Below are 21,356 nucleotides of genomic sequence, written 5' to 3' on the forward strand. Positions count from 1 at the left end.
TTTAACTGAGTCGTTAAGTCATCGTTAGTCGTTACATGTAAGTGTTGTTTTGAAACCTTTAGGTTAACGATCTTTTTAAATGTTGTTAACCCATTGTTTATTAAATCAAATGAGATGTTAAATTATTACATTATCATGATATCATGATGTATTAATATATCTTAATATGATATATATACATTAAATGTCGTTACAACGATAATCGTTACATATATGTCTCGTTTCAAAATCATTAAGTTAGTAGTCTTGTTTTTACATATGTAGTTCATTGTTAATATACTTAATGATATGTTTACTTATCATAATATCATGTTAACTATATATATATATATCCATATATATATGTCATCATATAGTTTTTACAAGTTTTAACGTTCGTGAATCGCCGGTCAACTTGGGTGGTCAATTGTCTATATGAAACCTATTTCAATTAATCAAGTCTTAACAAGTTTGATTTCTTAACATGTTGGAAACATTTAATCATGTAAATATCAATTTCATTTAATATATAAAAACATGAAAAAGTTCGGGTCACTACAGTACCTACCCGTTAAATAAATTTCGTCCCGAAATTTTAAGGTGTTGAAAGTGTTGACGAATCTTCTGGAAATAGATGCGGGTATTTCTTCTTCATCTGATCTTCACGCTCCCAGGTGAACTCGGGTCCTCTACGAGCATTCCATCGAACCTTAACAATCGGTATCTTGTTTTGTTTAAGTCTCTTAACCTCACGATCCATTATTTCGACGGGTTCTTCAATGAATTGAAGTTTTTCATTGATTTGAATTTCGTCCAACGGAATAGTGAGATCTTCTTTAGCAAAACATTTCTTCAAATTCGAGACGTGGAAAATGTTATGTACATTCGCAAGTTGTTGAGGTAACTCAAGTCGGTAAGCTACTAGTCCGACACGATCAATAATCTTGAATGGTCCAATATACCTTGGATTTAATTTCCCCCGTTTACCAAATCGAACAACACCTTTCCAAGGTGCAACCTTAAGCATGACCATTTCTCCAATTTCAAATTCTATGTCTTTTCTTTTAATGTCGGCGTAGCTCTTTTGTCGACTTTGGGCGGTTTTCAACCGTTGTTGAATTTGGATGATCTTCTCGGTAGTTTCTTGTATTATCTCCGGACCCGTAATCTGTCTATCCCCCACTTCACTCTAACAAATCGGAGACCTGCACTTTCTACCATAAAGTGCTTCAAACGGTGCCATCTCAATGCTTGAATGATAGCTGTTGTTGTAGTAAAATTCTGCTAACGGTAGATGTCGATCCCAACTATTTCCGAAATCAATAACACATGCTCGTAGCATGTCTTCAAGCGTTTGTATCATCCTTTCGCTCTGCCCATCAGTTTGTGGATGATAGGTAGTACTCATGTCTAGACGAGTTCCTAATGCTTGCTGTAATGTCTGCCAGAATCTTGAAATAAATCTGCCATCCCTATCAGAGATAATAGAGATTGGTATTCCATGTCTGGAGATGACTTCCTTCAAATACAGTAGTGCTAATTTTTCCATCTTGTCATCTTCTCTTATTGGCAGAAAGTGTGCTGACTTGGTGAGACGATCAACTATTACCCAAATAGTATCATAACCACTTGCAGTCCTTGGCAATTTAGTAATGAAATCCATGGTAATGTTTTCCCATTTCCATTCCGGGATTTCAGGTGGTTGTAGTAGACCTGATAGTTTCTGATGTTCAGCTTTGACCTTAGAACACGTCAAACATTCTCCTACATATTTAGCAATATCGGCTTTCATACCTGGCCACCAAAAATGTTTCTTAAGATCCTTGTACATCTTCCCCGTTCCAGGATGTATTGAGTATCTGGTTTTATGAGCTTCTCTAAGTACCATTTCTCTCATATCTCCAAATTTTGGTACCCAAATTCTTTCAGCCCTATACCGGGTTCCGTCTTCCCGAATATTAAGATGCTTCTCCGATCCTTTGGGTATTTCATCCTTTAAATTTCCCTCTTTTAAAACTCCTTGTTGCGCCTCCTTTATTTGAGTAGTAAGGTTAGTGTGAATCATTATATTCATAGATTTTACTCGAATGGGTTCTCGGTCCTTTCTACTCAAGGCGTCGGCTACCACATTTGCCTTCCCTGGGTGGTAACGAATCTCAAAGTCTTAATCATTCAACAATTCAATCCACCTACGCTGCCTCATATTCAGTTGTTTCTGATTAAATATGTGTTGAAGACTTTTGTGGTCGGTATATATAATACTTTTGACCCCATATAAGTAGTGCCTCCAAGTCTTTAATGCAAAAACAACCGCGCCTAATTCCAAATCATGCGTCGTATAATTTTGCTCGTGAATCTTCAATTGTCTAGACGAATAAGCAATCACCTTCGTCCGTTGCATTAATACACAACCGAGACCTTGCTTTGATGCGTCACAATAAATCACAAAATCGTCATTACCTTCAGGCAATGACAATATATGTGTCGTAGTTAGCTTTTTCTTCAATAATTGAAACGCCTTCTCTTATTCATCCTTCCATTCAAATTTCTTCCCTTTATGCGTTAATGCAGTCAAGGGTTTTGCTATTTTGGAGAAATCTTGGATGAATCTTCTGTAGTAACCAGCCAATCCTAAAAATTGACGTATATGCTTCGGAGTTTTTGGGGTTTCCCACTTTTCAACGGTTACGATCTTTGCCGGGTCCACCTGGATACCTTCTTTGTTCACTATGTGACCGAGGAATTGAACTTCTTCCAACCAAAATGCACACTTTGAAAACTTAGCGTACAGTTTTTCTTTCCTCAATACTTCTAGCACTTTTCTCAAATGTTCTTCGTGCTCTTGATCATTCTTTGAGTAAATAAGTATGTCATCGATGAAAACAATGACAAACTTGTCAAGATATGGCCCACACACTCGGTTCACAAGGTCCATGAACATAGCTGGTGCGTTAGTCAATCCAAACGGCATAACCATAAACTCGTAATGACCATAACGCGTCCTAAAAGCAGTTTTTGGAATATCATCCTCCTTTACTCGCATTTGATGATATCCAGAACGTAAATCGATCTTCGAATAAACTGACGAGCCTTGTAGTTGATCAAATAAGTCGTCAATTCTCGGCAGTGGATAACGGTTTTTGATGGTAAGTTTGTTCAACTCTCTGTAGTCAATACACAACCTAAATGTACCATCCTTCTTCTTGACAAACAAAACAGGAGCTCCCCATGGTGATGTGCTTGGTCGAATGAAACCACGTTCTAATAGTTCTTACAGTTGGCTTTGCAGTTCTTTCATCTCGCTGGGTGCGAGTCTATAAGGAGCACAAGCTATTGGTGCAGCTCCTGGTACAAGATCTATTTGAAATTCAACAGATCGATGTGGAGGTAGTCCCGGTAATTCTTTCGGAAATACATCGGGAAATTCTTTTGCGACGGGAACATCATTGATGCTCTTTTCTTCAGTTTGTACTTTCTCGGCGTGTGCTAGAACAGCATAGCAACCTTTTCTTATTAGTTTTTGTGCCTTCAAATTACTAATAAGATGTAGCTTCGTGTTGCCCTTTTCTCCGTACACCATTAAGGGTTCTCCTTCTTCTCATACAACGAGAATTGCATTTTTATAACATACGATCTCTGCTTTCACCTTCTTCAGCCAGTCCATGCCAACTATTACATCAAAACTCCCTAACTCTACGAGTATCAAATCAATCTTAAATATTTCGCTACCCAGTTTAATTTCTAGATTCCGGCATATATAATCTGCTGAAATTAATTTACCGTTTGCTAATTAGAGTAAAAATTTACTATCCAACGGCGTCAATGGACAATTTAATTTATCACTAAAATCTCTACTCATATAGCTTCTATCCGCACCCGAATCAAATAAAACGTAAGCAGATTTATTGTCAATAAGAAACGTACCCATAACAAGCTCCGGGTCTTCTTGTGCCTCTGCCGCATTAATATTGAAAACTCTTCCACGGCCTTGTCCATTCGTGTTCTCCTGGTTCGGGCAATTTCTAATAATGTGGCCCGGTTTTCCACATTTATAACAAACTACATTGGCATAACTTGCTCCGACACTACTTGCTCCGCCATTACTCGTTTCGACACTATTTGTTCCTTTCGTTCTGTTAACCCCTGGTCCGTAGACCTCACACTTCGGCGCGCTATGACCAGTTCTTTTACACTTGTTGCAAAATTTAGTGCAGAACCCCGAGTGATAGTTTTCACACCTTTGGCATAGTTGCTTCTGATTGTTGTTGTTATTGTGGTTGTTATTGTTGTTGGGATGATTGTTGTAGTTGCTGTTGTTGTTGTTGTTGGGCCGTTTGTTGTAGTTGCGATTGATGTTGCGATTGTTGGGATAGTTGTTGCGATTATTGTTGTAATTGCTGTTGTTGTTGTATTGGTGATTCTTATCACCATTTTACTCCCATTTTCTTTTGACTTGCTTCACATTGGCCTCTTCAGCCGCTCGTTCTTTAATTCTTTCCTCAATCTAGTTCACTAGTTTGTGAGCCATTCTACATGCCTGTTGTATGGAGGCGGGCTCGTGTGAACTTATATCTTCTTGGATTCTTTCCGGTAATCCTTTCACAAACGCGTCGATCTTCTCTTCCTCATCTTCGAACCCTCTCGGACACAATAGGCACAATTCTGTGAATCGTCTTTCGTACGTGGTGATATCAAATCCTTGGGTTCGTAACCCTCTAAGTTATGTCTTGAGCTTATTGACCTCGGTTCTGGGACGGTACTTCTCCTTCATCAAGTGCTTGAATGCTGACCACGGTAGTGCGTAAGCATCATCTTGTCCCACTTGCTCTAGATAGGTATTCCACCATGTTAACGCAGTACCTGTGAAGGTATGCGTAGCGTACTTCACTTTGTCCTCTTCAGTACACTTACTTATGGCAAACACCGATTCGACCTTCTCGGTCCACCATTTCAATCTGATCGATCCTTCGGTTCCATCAAATTCCAAAGGTTTGCAGGCAGTGAATTCTTTGTAGGTGCATCCTACACGATTTCTTGCACCGTTAGCTGCATTGCTAGATTCGGAGTTATTATTGGTGTGTAGCATAGCCTGTACTGCGGCTATGTTTGAAGCAAGAAAGGCACGAAATTCCTCTTCGCTCATATTCAAGGTGTGTCGAGTAGTCGGTGCCATTTCCTTCAAAATAGTCAAATGAAACGAGTTAATCATATAGAATATCAAGAGTAGTCAATAGTATTTCGTAGCGTAATATGAACTTATTTATAAAAGCTCTTTCTTCATATTAGCGTTTTATACTCTTTAATTCGGGTAGTACCTACCCGTTAAGTTCATACTTAGTAGCTAACATACCATTTCAACTACTATAATTCTATATGAAATACTAATCACAAAAAAAAAAAATCATATTCAAACCTTTATACAATAACTTGCAAACTTACAATACCGCTTTTTTTTACATATAGCGTGAAATATAGCACATAAAACTTTGATACAAAGTAGTTGCGAAGATAATTCTAGTTAATAAATAAGGCGTTCAGCAAAGGCAATAAAGACACGTAATTCATACGTCCAGAAACAAGTCATGCATTCTGGTTTTACTAATACCACTTCCCATCCTTGGTTTTGTGGAACATAACCGTTGTGACCGATAGTAAGACAATGTGTTGTAACGTCATCAAAAGGATGAAGGTTACGTAATGACCAACAGTCTCGTAATAACCTAAAAACCTCATTTCTTACCCCAATTACCGACTCCGTCACTTGTGGGAACATTTTGTTTAATAGTTGTAGCCCGATGTTCTTGTTCTCACTTTGGTGAGAAGCGAACATTACTAACCCGTAAGCATAACATGCTTCTTTATGTTGCATGTTAGCCGCTTTTTCTAAATCACGAAGTCCTATATTCGGATATATTGAGTCAAAATAATTTCTTAACCCGTTGCGTAAAATAGCATTTGGGTTCCCCGCAATATATGCGTCAAAGTAAACACATCGTAACTTATGGATTTCCCAATGTGATATCCCCCATCTTTCGAACGAAAGCCTTTTATAAATCAAGGCATTCTTGGAACGTTCTTCGAATGTCTTACAAACTGATCTCGCCTTAAATAGTTGTGCCGAGGAATTCTGACCGACCCTAGACAAGATTTCATCAATCATGTCTCCGGGTAGGTCTCTTAAAATATTGGGTTGTCTATCCATTTTGTGTTTTTATACTGTAAAATAGACAAGAGTTAGATTCATAAAAAAATACTTATTAATACAAGCAATTTTTACATATATCATAAAGCATAAGCACACTATATTACATATATTACACTACACGAATACAACTATCTTATTCCGACTCGCTCGTTTCTTCTTCTTCGGTTTTGGTTCGTTTTGCCAAGTTTCTAGGGATATATGATGTTCCCCTAATACGAGCTGTCGTTTTCCACATTGGTTTAGAAAAACCGGGTGGTTTAGAGGTTCCCGGGTTATTGTCACAACTTAAAAAATACGGGTGTTGACGATACATATAAAGTTCATCGTGTTTGGAATCAAATTTCTCTATTTTTATGTCCTTTCCCTTATTGTTATCTTTTGCCTTATTAAATTGTGTTGGGGTAATTTCTATAATATCATCGGAATCCTTGTCGGGATTCGATTCATCGGAGAATTGGTAATCCTCCCAATACTTTGCTTCCTTGGCGGAAACACCATTGACCATAATTAACTTTGGTCGATTGGTTGAGGATTTTCTTCTACTTAACCATTTTATTATTTCCCCCACTGGTTCTATTTCTTCTTCCGGTTCTGATTCTTCTTCCGGTTCCGACTCTTCTTCCGGTTCCTCTTCGGAAATTGTGAATCAGTCCACGAATCATTTCAATTTACATTTGACTCTTCATTATTATTAGGTGAGTCAATGGGATTTGTTCTAAAGGTAGACATCTATCACCTAATATCAAACACGTTAAGAGATTAATATATCACATAATATTCACATGTTGAAAATATATAGTTTCCAACAAAAATGTTAAGCAATCATTTTTAAAGAAAATACGGTCGAAGTCCAGACTCACTAACGCATCCTAACAAACTCGATAAGACACATTAATGCAAATTTTCTGGTTCTCTAAGACCAACGCTCGGATACCAACTGAAATGTCCCGTTCATATTGATTATAAACGTTCCATATTAATTAATTTCGTTGCGAGGTTTTGACCTCTATATGAGACGTTTTTCAAAGACTGCATTCATTTTTAAAACAACCATAACCTTTATTTTATCAATAAAGGTTTCAAAAGCATTACGTAGATTATCAAATAATGATAATCTAAAATATACTGTTTACACACGACCATTACATAATGGTTTACAACAGAAATATATTACATCGACATATGTTTCTTGAATGCAGTTTTTACATAATATCATACAAACATGGACTCCAAATCTTGTCCTTATTTTAGTATGCAACAGCGGAAGCTCTTAATATTCACCTGAGAATAAACATGCTTTAAACGTCAACAAAAATGTTGGTGAGTTATAGGTTTAACCTATATATATCAAATCGTAACAATAGACCACAAGATTTCATATTTCAATATACATCCCATACATAGAGATAAAATCATTCATATGGTGAACACCTGATAACCGACATTAACAAGATGCATATATAAGAATATCCCCATCATTCTGGGACACCCTTCGGATATGATATAAATTTCGAAGTACTAAAGCATCCGGTACTTTGGATGGGGTTTGTTAGGCCCAATAGATCTATCTTTAGGATTCGCGTCAATTAGGGTGTTTGTTCCCAAATTCTTAGATTACCAGACTTAATAAAAAGGGGCATATTCGATTTCGATAATTCAACCATAGAATGTAGTTTCACGTACTTGTGTCTATTTTGTAAATCATTTATAAAACCTGCATGTATTCTCATCCCAAAAATATTAGATTTTAAAAGTGAGACTATAACTCACTTTCACAGATTTTTACTTCGTCGGGAAGTAAGACTTGGCCACTGGTCGATTCACGAACCTATAACAAATATGTACATATATATCAAAGTATATTCAAAATAAATTTACAACACTTTTAATACATTTTGATATTTTAAGTTTATTAAGTCAGCTGTCCTCGTTAGTAACGTACAACTAGTTGTCCAACGTTAGATGTACAGAAAAAAATTGATATATATTATCTTGAATCAATCCACGACCCAGTGTATACACGTCTCAGGCTAGATCACAACTCAAAGTATATATATTTTTGGAATCAACCTCAACCCTGTATAGCTAACTCCCACATTACTGCATATAGAGTGTCTATGGTTGTTCCAAATAATATATACACATGGGTCGATATGATATGTCAAAATATTTGCATACGTGTCTATGGTATCCCAAGATTACATAATATATTAGAATACATGTATTATACAGTATAAGTTAGCTAGGATATGATTAATATAGATTTGTTACCAATTTTCACGTTGCTACAACAAGAAAAATTATCCAATCTTGTTTTACCCATAACTTCTTCATTTTAAATCCGTTTTGAGTGAATCAAATTGCTATGATCTCATATTGAACTCTATTTTATGAATCTAAACAGAAAAAGTATAAGTTTATAGACGGAAATATAAGTTACAAGTCATTTTTGTAAAGGTAGTCATTTCAGTCGAAAGAACGACGTCTAGATGACCATTTTAGAAAACATACTTCCACTTTGAGTTTAACCATGATTTTTGGATATAGTTTCATGTTCATAAGAAAAATTATTTTCCCAGAAGAACAACTTTTAAATCAAAGTTTATCATAGTTTTTAATTAACTAACCCAAAACAGCCCGCGGTGTTACTACGACGGCGTATGTCCGGTTTTACAGTGTTCTTCGTGTTTCCAGGTTTTAAATCATTAAGTTAGCATATCATATAGATATAGAAAATGTGTTTAGTTGATTTTAAAAGTCAAGTTAGAAGGATTAACTTTTATTTGCAAACAAGTTTAGAATTAACTAAACTATGTTCTAGTGATTACAAGTTTAAACCTTCGAATAAGATAGCTTTTAAGTATGAATCGAATGATGTTATGAACATCATTACTACCTCAAGTTTTCTGTATAAAGCTACTGGAAATGAGAAAAATGGATCTAGCTTCAAAGGATCCTTGGATGGCTTGAAAGTTCTTGAAGCAGAATCATGACACGAAAACAAGTTCAAGTAAGATTTCCACTCGAAATAAGATTGTTATAGTTATAGAAATTGAATCAAAGTTTGAATATGAGTATTACCTTGTATTAGAAAGATATATTACTGTAAATAATAAAGATTTCTTGAGGTTTGATGATCAATCTACAAGATTGAAAGTAAGCTAGCAAACTTGGAAGTATTCTTGATTTTATGAAACTAGAACTTGTAGAATTTATGAAGAACACTTAGAACTTGAAGATAGAACTTGAGAGAGATTAATTAGATGAAGAAAATTGAAGAATGAAAGTGTTTGTAGGTGTTTTTGGTCGTTGGTATATGGGTTAGATATAAAGGATGTGTAATTTTGTTTACATGTAAATAAGTCATGAATGATTACTCATATTTTTGTAATTTTATGAGATATTTCATGCTAGTTTCCAAATGATGGTTCTCACATGTGTTAGGTGACTCATATGGGCTGCTAAGAGCTGATCATTGGAGTGTATATACCAATAGTACATACATCTAAAAGCTGTGTATTGTACGAGTACGAATACGGGTGAATACGAGTAGAATTGTTGATGAAACTGAACGAGGATGTAATTATAAGCATTTTTGTTAAGTGGAATTATTTTGATAAGTGTCTTAAAGTCTTTCAAAAGTGTATGAATACATATTAAAACACTACATGTATATACATTTTAACTGAGTCGTTAAGTCATCGTTAGTCGTTACATGTAAGTGTTGTTTTGAAACCTTTAGGTTAACGATCTTGTTAAATGTTGTTAACCCATTGTTTATTAAATCAAATGAGATGTTAAATTATTACATTATCATGATATCATGATGTATTAATATTTCTTAATATGATATATATACATTAAATGTCGTTACAACGATAATCGTTACATATATGTCTCGTTTCAAAATCATTAAGTTAGTAGTCTTGTTTTTACATATGTAGTTCATTGTTAATATACTTAATGATATGTTTACTTATCATAATATCATGTTAACTATATATATATCCATATGTATGTCATCATATAGTTTTTACAAATTTTAACGTTCGTGAATCGCCGGTCAACTTGGGTGGTCAATTGTCTATATGAAACCTATTTTAATTAATCAAGTCTTAACAAGTTTGATTGCTTAACATGTTGGAAACATTTAATCATGTAAATATTAATTTCATTTAATATATAAAAACATGAAAAAGTTCGGGTCACTACAGCTGCGCTATGACCATTTCTTTTACACTTGTTGCAAAATTTGGTGCAGAACCCCGAGTGATACTTTTCACACCTTTGGCATAGCTGCTTCTGATTGTTATTATTGTTGCGGTTGTTATTGTTGTTGGGATGATTGTTGTAGTTGTTGTTGTTGTTGTTGTTGTTGTTGTTGTGCCGTTTGTTGTAGTTGCGATTGTTAGGATAGTTGTTGTTTTGGTGACTCTTATCACCGTTTTCCTCCCACTTTCTTTTGACTAGCTTCACGTTGGCCTCTTCGGCCGCCTGTTCTTTAATTCTTCCCTCAATCTGGTTCACTAGTTTGTGAGCCATTCTACATGCCTTTTGTATGGAGGCAGGCTCATGTGAACTTATATCTTCTTGGATTCTCTCCGGTAACTCTTTCACAAACGCGTCGATCTTCTCTTCCTCATCTTCGAATGCTCTCAGACACAATAGGCACAATTCTGTGAATCGTCTTTCGTACGAAGTGTGATGACCCGGGAATTTCTGACCAAATTTAAACTTGAATCTTTATATGATTTCGACACGATAAGCAAAGTCTGCAATGTTAAATCTCAAATATTATGAAGTGTTTTCATTTATGCATTTACTCTTTGACTGTGCTTGATGATTCACGAACTTGTTATAGTAAACAGAAATGTAATTATAAATAATTATATATGTAAATAATTATATATAATAATTTAAATATATTTATTAATTGTTATGTGATGTAGTTTTTATGAAAGATAATAACTAAAACTTGTTATTATAGTGTATGTTGAAAATAAATGATCTCGAATATAATTTGTCAACATTAGCAATGTATTTAATGTATAATGATATACTTGGAGTTTACATGTTTATATATATATAATTAACCTAATTATCTAAGTAATAAAATAAAACTTTGTAATTAAAACATTATTATATATGTAACAGTTTGAATATATAATTTTTTTTATATACCTAACTAGTATTATATGTATATTGTTAACATGCATAAGTTATTATATTATTATTAATGTTACTATTATCATTAATAAAACTAATAAGACTATTATTATCATTTTTATTATTATTATTATCATTATTAGTAATCAAAATCATTAAAATTATCATCATTGTTAATAATAAGATTATTACTAAGCTCTTTATTAATAATATTATTAATAATATTATTAGTATTATTAATAACCTTAATATATTTATACTTATTAAAAAAATCAAAAAAATTAAGAAATTGATATATATAAATATATAAAAAGTTATATAAATACAGTGATTTATAAATACATATACATATACATATACAAATAAAGATATACATATAACACTACGTGTGTTTATATACTTGTAGATATATAAAGAAAAAAAAATTAAATTATAGATTTATATATAAATATATAAATACATTATATATATATATATATATATATATATATATATATATATATATATATAAATAAATTTAGAAAAATCCATAATCTGTTACATGTTGTTTTCAGAACTGTAGATAATTACCTTTATGATTAAAGGTTCGTACTAATCAATGTTCAATCACTGGTATAATCCAAAAGATCTGATTACCAGCGATTCTTCTCTTATTTTTTTTATTAAATCTCTGTACTAGTCGAATAATATATGGTCGACTCCTTTCTGGCTTCAAATAAAATGAATTACACATTTATATGGAAGAAGTCATTCTCTTGTACATATTAATTATCAATTGAAAACCTTTACAGATTTTATTTAATCAAATTTAAACCCAAAAATTGTATAAAACAGCTTCATTCTCTGTTATTACTTTATTTTTCAATTTGAAAGATTTTGAAATAAATTTCAAAATGTGTTATTGTGGTTTTGTTAGGAATTCCCTAATACAACTAACTGTAAAGTATCAAAACCTAATTTTTAGTAACGAATCCGAATTTTGAAGTCAAACTTATATTTTTCAAAAGTCAAACTTCGTTCATCATTCAAATTCGAGTTCAATTTGATGATTCTGTTAAAATTAATTATTTACAAGGTTTACTGGAATGATTTAAAACGTAATTCATTTAATGAGTTTCATCTAAAACGTTTTGTAAATTTGATTTTGGAATTAAAATAAATACGTGTTCTTCATAAACTGCTGTGTCTTTTTTTTAAAAAAAATCTTCGATTGTTAATGATCAAGAACTCATTCATTAGGTTTGATTTTGTTTAAATTAGAAGTCTTAAAGCATATGGATTATTATTGGGTTGATTCTGATCGATGTGTTCTTGAGGAAGAAGGTGAATAGAATAAACAGAAAGTCGGGTTTTATATATTGAAAGATAGAATAATTCAGAAAAACGTAAGCAGAGCAGTTGGTATGGGGGAGTGTTGATGAACGGGAGGTCTCGGGTTCGATTCCTACTTGGTGCATTTCTTTTTAAAAGGAACTCTTAAGGTAGTTTTACATATTAAAATTAATTATTATTATTATCATTATTATTGTTATTGTTATTATTATTATTATTATTATTATTAATATCATTGTTATTATAAATTATTATTGTTATTGTTATTATTATTAGTATTATTATTATTATTAGAATTATTAGGTATTAGATAATATTATTATTAAGATCATCATTATAATAATTATCAATAATGTTATTATTAGTAATATAACTACTATTATTATTATTACTATTAAAATTATTATCATTAGTTTTAAAATGATTGATAAAATTATTGTTATTATTATTACTAGCATGAGTATTGGAAATAACATTATTATTTTCATTAATACTAGTATTAATATCATTGTTATGTTTATTAAGATTATTAGGATTATTACTAACATAGGTATCATTATTAACAATATCACTATTATTATTAATATTCATTATTAATAAAGTTATTATTACTATCTAGTAGAACAATAATATCAAAACTATCATTTCTAACAAGTAAATATTTTGTACATAAAAACACCCTTATTATATATATCTATATATTATAATTATATTGATAATCCATATAAATACATGAAAAACATATTATCATTATGTATGGTTACATATAACAAATTAGGTATTTTTAAAATAATACTAAATATATATAGATACTAATATAACTATAATAAACATTTTTGATATATATACAAAATAAACATATATAACATATAATTTAAGATATAATATAAATATATGATTGTAAATGAAATTTACTATAAATTTTATATAACTACACTTACATAAATAACATATATTAACAAATGAAATTATGTGATTTCCAGTATACGTTTTAATATATAAATGAATGATATAGGTTCGTGAATCGAAGGCCAACCCTGCATTGTTCTGTTGTTCAATATCGTCATATGTATTTTTACTACAAAATACGTTACTGTGAGTTTCATTATTCCCTTTTAAATGCTTTTGCAATATATATATTTTTGGGACTGAGAATACCTGCGCTGCTTTTATAACTGTTTTACGAAATGGACACAAGTAATTGAAACTACATTATATGGTTGAATTATCGAAATCGAATATGCCCCTTTTTATTAAGTCTGGTAATCTAAGAATTAGGGAACAGACACCCTAATTGACGCGAACTCTAAAGATAGATCTATCGGGCCCAACAAGCCACATCCAAAGTACCGGATGCTTTAGTATTTTGAAATTTATATCATGTCCGAAGGAGGATCCCGGAATGATGGGGATATTCTTATATGTATATTGTGAATGTCGGTTACCAGGTGTTCAATCCATATGAATGATATTTTTGTCTCTATGCATGGGACGTTTATTTATGAGAATTGGAAATATGAAATCTTGTGGTCTATTAAATTAATGAATGATTATTTATGTTAAACTAATGAACTCACCAACCTTTTGGTTAACACTTTAAAGCATGTTTATTCTCAGGTATGAAAGAGATCTTCCGCTGTGCATTTGCTCATTTTAAAGATATTACTTGGAGTCATTCATAGCATATTTCAAAAGGCATTGCATTCGAGTCGTTGAATTCATCAAGATTATTATTAAGTCGTTGATAGTCTGATATATTATGAAATGTGATGTATGCTTGTCAACTTTCGATGTTTGTCTTTCAAAAACGAATGCAATGTTTGTAAAATGTATCATATAGAGGTCAAGTACCTCGCGATGTAATCAACTGTTGTGAATCGTTTATAATTGATATGGACTTCGTCCGGATGGATTAGGACGGGTCTCTATAGTTGGTATCAGAGCGGTGGTCTTAGCGAAACAGGTCTTGCATTAGTATGTCTAACTGATAGTTGTTAGGATGCATTAGTGAGTCAGGACTTCGACCGTGTCTGCATGTCAAAAGTTTTGCTTATCATTTCGTGTCGAAAATCATCTGCTTATCATCCTTAGGAAGTTACCTACTTATCATTCTTAGTCTAGACACATCTTACTGCAATGATTGCATGAATAGTGTATAGACGAAATTCGTATCTTATCGCATCTACTAATTCATATCTTAGCATATCTATTACCGTAAACTTTGCCTGACAGTTCCATAGATTCCTCCGTAACTTATGGGATTTTAGTATTATATATGCATATGTAAATTATGTATTGCATGGTACTAATCTACATCCTATAATCTATTTTTTATCGAAAATCCTTCATCTGATCGTACGAGATGAATCCCTCAACCAATTCGAATTCCTTGGATTCCGACAGCTATTCCGATATGGAGTTTCAACTAAGCTCCGAAAGCAGAGTCACCAGAATGAGTCAACCAATTCATTTGATGGGTTCGTTGTCTACTTAATCATTGGGAACAAAAAAAAAGTGATCCTTTTCATCAATCAAATCCACCTCTTGGTGAAGAACCTGAAACACTCACCAGCGAACCAATCCGAAACACTATCTTCACACTCATTTCTTTGATACCTCGCAACGACTATATGATATCCAAAATTCTGAATCTTACTCATTCGCTCGTTCCGACCGACAACCATCCTGGAGTAATAGAAGAAGTCAACGAACTTCGCGCTCGAGTAATCAATTTGGAAAACATGGTGCAAAATGTACCAGCTTCAACAACATCACCGGCACCAACAGTATCAACAACATCATCACACGTCTCAACCTCGCAACCTATACCTCAAGCATAATCATCGTTCTACGTATCGTTCTACATCAATTATCTTCGTTCTTCATGACGATTAAGTAATCTCTAAATGTTTTAGAGATTATATATTCTAGTTCTAACGGTAAACCAAATGAGTTTAATATCATATTAACTCAATGAATCCATGATTACATCTGAAGAAAATATATATCTATATATGTTTTCATAAAGATTGTAAATAAAAAAAATTCTTTCGTACAAAGTGTTAATTGTGAAAATATTTTAACGGGTAGGTAATACCCGAGGAATATTTAGATTTCACATTAATAAGTTACATTGTACATTCTTCGAAGCTGATTCAACAGTCGTTTACTATCCTACTTACATCCACCGATATACAAATCCGTTCACCACAGAATAACCATATTCATCCAATTTCATATTTGGATTTTGATTTATCAGAATTCAACAAGTGGCATAATGAAGAAAACATTTGACAAAATAAAATTTGTTAGAAACAAACAAATTAACTACGAGAAATTTTGTTAAGAATCCACGCTAACTGTTCCTAACTAACTGATTACATTTTATTTATCGCAGTTTATTTATCGCAATTTAATTATAGAAATTTTATTTACCGTCATTTAATTTCTGTTATTTACTTTACGTATTTAATTTATAGTCAATTAAATTCTGTTATTTATTTTACGCACTTTAAATATCAGGACACGTATACAAGGTTTTGACATATCATATCGACGCATCTATATATATTATTTGGAATCACCATAGACACTCTATATGCAGTAATAATCGAGTTCTCTATATAGGGTTAAGGTTGATTCTCAAATAATATATATAATTTGAGTTGTGATCGAGTCTGAGACCTGTACACGGGTCACGATATGTATTAATTAATTCGAATATTATGTATTAAATTATTGAACTGCTAACTGTAGACTATCAACTAAGAACTATCAACATTGGACAATTAAAAATGAATTAAAATATTGGTTATAACATATGAAACTAAACAATTCTTCAAGTTTGCCACTTGATTTCGTCTTAAACATCATTTGTATCTTCACGATTACATTCTGCGTTCAAACCTTTCATGATTCTTGAAAACACCTCAATCGAGAGGATGAACCAACCTCACTTCATTTACGGGAGAAAAGATTGATGCATATAGTTATGCATCTGAAAAACACTCGAAACCTGAGTAAACATTTAACACGTAGCTGTGCTAATTCATTTAGCGTTATTATAACCGAAAATAACTTTGCATCTGCTGTTCGAGATAGCCAGTTTTGTCACAGCTCCAGCAAGACAACTTTGACTTTTCATAAGAAACAACCTTATTATAACGTTGATATATACGCGTACTCTTTTATTGTTACTAGGGAACCTTTTATATTCCACCATATTACCGTCAGCATTTAATCATCTAAAAACACAATTCTCTTGAAATCATCTCGGATCAATAACCAATGATTCAGATATGGTAGCAGTAAATGTAGAGGAATCGGCAATCAGTACTTTGAAAACTCACAGCATATCTACATCAACAGTTATATGTATAATATTTGTCTCTTAGAATAATGACCTTCCATCCTGAAATTTTGAAAAGCACCCAGCCTACGAATTAATACATTGAACTTTGAAAAAGTTGAATGAAGCAACAGAAACTGTAGATAACCATAAACGACCTTAATCGTCAGAAGTTTGATGATAGAGAAAAGTACATTGGAAAAGCTCAGAAAAATTTGAACTGAAAAACGAATTGAGCTAACTACGAAGGAGACCAAGGACAAGTACAAGGTGAAATGTCCCGTTCTTATTGATTAAAAACGTTCCATATTAATTGATTTCGTTGCAAGGTTTTGACCTCTATATGAGACGTTTTTCAAAGACTGCATTCATTTTTAAAACAAACCATAACCTTTATTTCATAAATAAAGGTTTAAAAAGCTTTACGTAGATTATCAAATAATGATAATCTAAAATATCCTGTTTACACACGACCATTACATAATGGTTTACAATACAAATATGTTACATCGAAATCAGTTTCTTGAATGCAGTTTTTACACAATATCATACAAACATGGACTCCAAATCTTGTCCTTATTTTAGTATGCAACAGCGGAAGCTCTTAGTATTCACCTGAGAATAAACATGCTTTAAACGTCAACAAAAATGTTGGTGAGTTATAGGTTTAACCTATATATATCAAATCGTAACAATAGACCACAAGATTTCATATTTCAATACACATCCCATACATAGAGATAAAAATCATTCATATGGTGAACACCTGGTAATCGACATTAACAAGATGCATATATAAGAATATCCCCATCATTCCGGGACACCCTTCGGATATGATATAAATTTCGAAGTACTAAAGCATCCGGTACTTTGGATGGGTTTGTTAGGCCCAATAGATCTATCTTTAGGATTCGCGTCAATTAGGGTGTCTGTTCCCTAATTCTTAGATTACCAGACTTAATAAAAAGGGGAATATTCGATTTCGATAATTCAACCATAGAATGTAGTTTCACATACTTGTGTCTATTTTGTAAATCATTTATAAAACCTGCATGTATTCTCATCCCAAAAATATTAGATTTTAAAAGTGGGACTATAACTCACTTTCACAGATATTTCCTTCCTCGAAAATAAGACTTGGCCACGGATTGATTCACGAACCTATAACAATATATACATATATATCAAAGTATGTTCAAAATATATTTACAACACTTTTAATATATTTTGATGTTTTAAGTTTATTAAGTCAGCTGTCCTCGTTAGTAACCTACAACTAGTTGTCCACAGTTAGATGTACAGAAATAAATCGATAAATATTATCTTGAATCAATCCACGACCTAGTGTATACGTATCTCAGTATTGATCACAACTCAAACTATATATATTTTGGAATCAACCTCAACCCTGTATAGCTAACTCCAACATTCACATATAGAGTGTCTATGGTTGTTTCGAAATATATATAGATGTGTCGACATGATAGGTCGAAACATTATATACGTGTCTATGGTATCTCAAGATTACATAATATACAATACAAGTTGATTAAGTTATGGTTGGAATAGATTTGTTACCAATTTTCACGTAGCTAAAATGAGAAAAATTATCCAATCTTGTTTTACCCATAACTTCTTCATTTTAAATCCGTTTTGAGTGAATCAAATTGCTATGGTTTCATATTGAACTCTATTTTATGAATCTAAACAGAAAAAGTATAGGTTTATAGTCGGAAAAATAAGTTACAAGTCGTTTTTGTAAAGGTAGTCATTTCAGTCGAAAGAACGAGGTCTAGATGACCATTTTAGAAAACATACTTCCACTTTGAGTTTAACCATAATTTTTGGATATAGTTTCATGTTCATAATAAAAATCATTTTCTCAGAATAACAACTTTTAAATCAAAGTTTATCATAGTTTTTAATTAACTAACCCAAAACAGCCCGCGGTGTTACTACGACGGCGTAAATCCGGTTTTACGGTGTTTTTTGTGTTTCCAGGTTTTAAATCATTAAGTTAGCATATCATATAGATATAGAACATGTGTTTAGTTGATTTTAAAAGTCAAGTTAGAAGGATTAACTTTTATTTGCGAACAAGTTTAGAATTAACTAAACTATGTTCTAGTGATTACAAGTTTAAACCTTCGAATAAGATAGCTTTATATGTATGAACCGAATGATGTTATGAACATCATTACTACCTCAAGTTCCTTGGATAAACCTACTGGAAATGAGAAAAATAGATCTAGCTTCAAAGGATCCTTAGATGGCTTGAAAGTTCTTGAAGCAGAATCATGACACGAAAACAATTTCAAGTAAGATTTCCACTCGAAATAAGATTGTTATAGTTATAGAAATTGAATTAAAGTTTGAATATGATTATTACCTTGTATTAGAAAGATAACCTACTGTAAGTAACAAAGGTTTCTTGATCTTGGATGATTACTTGGAATGGATTTAGAAAACTTGGAAGTAAACTTGCAATCTTGGAAGTATTCTTGATTTTATGAAACTAGAACTTTTGGAATTTATGAAGAACACTTAGAACTTGAAGATAGAACTTGAGAGAGATCAATTAGATGAAGAAAATTGAAGAATGAAAGTGTTTGTAGGTGTTTTTGGTCGTTGGTGTATGGATTAGATATAAAGGATATGTAATTTTGTTTTCATGTAAATAAGTCATGAATGATTACTCATATTTTTGTAATTTTATGAGATATTTCATGCTAGTTGCCAAATGATGGTTCCCACATGTGTTAGGTGACTCACATGGGCTGCTAAGAGCTAATCATTGGAGTGTATATACCAATAGTACATACATCTAAAAGCTGTGTATTGTACGAGTACGAATACGGGTGCATACGAGTAGAATTGTTGATGAAACTGAACGAGGATGTAATTGTAAGCATTTTTGTTAAGTAGAAGTATTTTGATAAGTGTCTTGAAGTCTTTCAAAAGTGTATGAATACATATTAAAACACTACATGTATATACATTTTAACTGAGTCGTTAAGTCATCGTTAGTCGTTACATGTAAATGTTGTTTTGAAACCTTTAGGTTAACGATCTTGTTGAATGTTGTTAACCCATTGTTTATTATAACAAATGAGATGTTAAATTGTTATATTATCATGATATTATGATATATAATATATAATATATCTTAGTATGATATATATACAGTTAAATGTCGTTACAACGATAATCGTTACATATATGTCTCGTTTCGAAATCATTAAGTTAGTAGTCTTATTTTTACATATGTATTTCATTGTTAATACACTTAATAATATATTTACTTATCATTTAACATAATTAACCAAGTGTATCAATATCTTAATATGATTCATATGTACCTAGTAAGACGTTGTTATAACGATAATCGTTATATATATCGTTTTCGAGTTTCTTAAATTAATAGTCTCATTTTTATGTATATAACTCATTGTTAAAATACCTAATGAGATACATACTTATAATAAAATCATGTTAACTATATATATAACCATATATATGTCATCGTATAGTTTTTACAAGTTTTAACGTTCGTGAATCACCGGTCAACTTGGGTGGTCAATTGTCTATATGAAACCTATTTCAATTAATCAAGTCTTAACAAGTTTGATTGCTTAACATGTTGGAAACACTTAATCATGTAAATAACAATTTTATTTAATATATATATAAACATGGAAAAGTTCGGGTCACTACACAAGGACCATACCATATATTCAAAGAATCTAGGTAATTCTGAATCCGATGAAACCTTCAACGAATATCTTGCTCCAAAGTCATGTTAAAATCTTGCAGAAGATTTTTCTTCATCAACCATCGAACTTAGAAATTCCAAAAAAAAAAATATATATCCTCATCAATATCTTCGATATTTCTGAAGATATTTTCATAAATATTCTCGTCCGAAATTATATACCTCTTCGTGCTTCCTGTGTATCATTATATTGGAAACATTCAATAGAAAATTTAGTACCGAAAAGCAGATTATGCGAAACTATGAAGAAAGCCGTGGACAAATCACAAAGAATAAGTTTGACTTCAAATAATCTAAATGATTCTGTTTCTGATGAAATCTTTAGCGAATACCTTGCTTCCGAATCTAAACCTTTACGGATAAATTTTCTTCATCATCCATCAATATTAGAAACTCCAAGATATCATCGTATATTTCGTTATAAATATCCTCCATATTTCCGAAGATAATTTCATAACTATTCTTATCTGAAATTAATAATCTCTTCGTGCTATCAGTTTTACATCATATAGAAACTGTTAGTTTCTATATTCTGTAAACTTTCGAGCTTAAAA

The sequence above is a fragment of the Rutidosis leptorrhynchoides genome, chromosome 11, assembly GCF_046630445.1.
Source record: "Rutidosis leptorrhynchoides isolate AG116_Rl617_1_P2 chromosome 11, CSIRO_AGI_Rlap_v1, whole genome shotgun sequence".
Classification (NCBI taxonomy): Eukaryota; Viridiplantae; Streptophyta; class Magnoliopsida; order Asterales; family Asteraceae; genus Rutidosis; species Rutidosis leptorrhynchoides.